Here is a 2246-nt window from a genome sequence, read left to right as displayed (position 1 = left end):
TTTAAAGGCTGCTTTATTTTTATTAAAACTTTATTTGCTTTTTTTGCATTAATGCAATTACAAAGGAATTAATTGTCTCTAAAGAAAAAAGGATATGCTTCAAAACATTTCACATATTAAAAAACCACCCAGGGAAAAACAGAAGCTCAGGCACATAAAATATAAGATCAGATTCTCCCCTGCATCCCAATTCTGCTTGGCAGGGGGAGAGAGGAGCCATCAGGGCAATATTATAGCAATCTGAACCTCTGTATGTGGCTAGTGTTAGTTAGAGTAGCCTTGGTGTAACAAGGTAGTCTGCCCCTTTAAGGGCCTGGAGCTAGTCAGCCCTTTTTGATTATCAAAACCATCTGGAAAAGCATCCAGTGAACCCTATAAAGGGCTGAGAGAGCTCAGTTGGTGAGATCTGCAGGAGGGAGATGGGTTCTTGTAATTGGTGCTGAAGCAGGGGGATTGACGGAAAGGGAAGATTAGGGTGGTCTCTTCTCCTTTCAGCACTAAAAGAGGTAAGGGGGAAAGCCTCTGCAAGCTGAAGTCTGTGGTGGGTAGAAGAACAGCTTTGTTTTGATGTTTTAAGTTTAAGACTAAAACTGCTCTGAAGGAAGGATCTGAAAAGGCTGGGTGTGGTACGGAGACCTTCATGGGCTGGGGAGCCAGGCCAGCTGCCTACATGTGGGGATGTTATACCATTGGTATACAGCCTTTATGTGACCAGATGTAAGTGCAGGGGATGGTCCTGCTATTATGGGGAACTTTCCTGGCTTATACACTACCCAGGTGGAATTGGCTAGCGAACGGATCTGAGTCCTCCTTTCCACTCCTTTTAAATGGAGGCCGGCCTGGCTTCGAGGACTTCCTTTCCACTCTTCCATGCAGCAGAGTCCTTGTAACCTCAACCAGGCTGGGCCCAGGATTCCTGGGAGGCTGAACCCCCAGTCTTGTTGTGGTCACTTACAGCAGGGGCTAGGGTATCCCCACTCTGGGGTATTCTCTTCTCACTGGATGCTTCCCTGAACCACTGTCCATTACATACAGTTCAAAGCAAATACAATTTATTAAACAACTGTAAGGGGGGGGGAAATGGAAAAGGTTAAAGGAAACAAGTAACCCTGCCATGTGAGCACAGGGAATCCACAAACAGCAGTCTTTGGGACATAAGGAAAGTTCAGTCTGTTCCTCACACGTCCCAGGTCCTGGCTGTGCTGCAGTGATAGCAGAGGTCAGACACCCGCTCTGGCAGCGGTCACGCACCCTCAGGCTCTAGGTGGTAGGACCCTTTATTCCCAGCATCGGCCCTCCCATCGGGGTCACAACCCCCCTCCTCCAAGTCCGGCCTACAAGATTTCTTGTCTAGTGACATCTCCCTCCTCTGGGCCCTCACTGCCCAGGGTCCCCCCTCGCTCTCCCCAGCTGCTCACCACGCTCGGCTCCTGTGTTACTTGTGGCACAGTGGACATCCACGCCCCAGCTCTGGGCCCACATCTCCCCGCTGTCGCTCAACCCCAGCTCTCCATCAGCACAGCTGGTCAGGGCTCCTGACTCCCTCATTGGTCTGCCTGCCTGCCTGTCAATTAGGCTGACCTGGAGCATTGGCCTCTCCCCATTGGCCCTGGGGACTGTCAGTCTCAGGATCCTGATTTCTCATTAACCCTTCCCCTTTCTTTTGATAGTGGGAGAGGCCAACCAAAAAGCCCCACTAACTAAGTTTCAGTAAGGGGGCAACAATCCCCTTACACCAGTGTTCTCAAGCAGGGATCCGCATACCACTGGGGGTACGCAGAGGTCTTCCACAGGGCACATCAACTCATCTAGATATTTGCCTAGTTTAAAAACAGGCTACATAAAAAGCACTAGTGAAGTCAGTACAAACTAAAATTTCATACAGAAAATGGCTTGTTTAAACTGCTGTATATACGGTACACTGAAATGTACAATATTTATATTCCAATTGATTTATTTTATAACTATATGGTAACAGTGGGAAAGTGAGCAATTTTTCAGTAACAGTGTGCTGGGACACTTTTGTACTTTTAGGTCTGATATTGTAAGCAAGTAGTTTTTAAGTGAGGTGAAACTTTGGGGGTATGCAGGACAAATCAGACTCCTCAAAGAGGTACAGTAGTCTGAAAAGGTTGAGAGCTACTGCCTTGCACAGAGGAGAGCCACTGCCTTACACAATGTAGCTCTGCTATGTTCTCTCCCCAGCACTGACAAATGGTGGTGGGTAGCAGACATAGCACCTGGCT

General features: G+C 48.1%; 1 long non-coding RNA gene across 1 annotated transcript in view; it reads right to left on the bottom strand.

Annotated features, from left to right (window-relative positions):
• The window catches only part of LOC140917699 (uncharacterized), a 32517-nt gene extending 30989 nt beyond the window's left edge, over positions 1 to 1528 (bottom strand). Inside the window, exon 1 of the long non-coding RNA XR_012160952.2 lies at positions 1419 to 1528. This is a non-coding gene — a long non-coding RNA (uncharacterized LOC140917699). The remainder of the gene's footprint in view (positions 1 to 1418) is intronic.
• Between the last annotated feature and the right edge of the window lie 718 nt (positions 1529 to 2246).

The sequence above is a fragment of the Lepidochelys kempii genome, chromosome 9 (genome assembly GCF_965140285.1).
Source record: "Lepidochelys kempii isolate rLepKem1 chromosome 9, rLepKem1.hap1, whole genome shotgun sequence".
Classification (NCBI taxonomy): domain Eukaryota; kingdom Metazoa; phylum Chordata; order Testudines; family Cheloniidae; genus Lepidochelys; species Lepidochelys kempii.
This window is presented reverse-complemented; position numbering and strand designations above follow the sequence as displayed.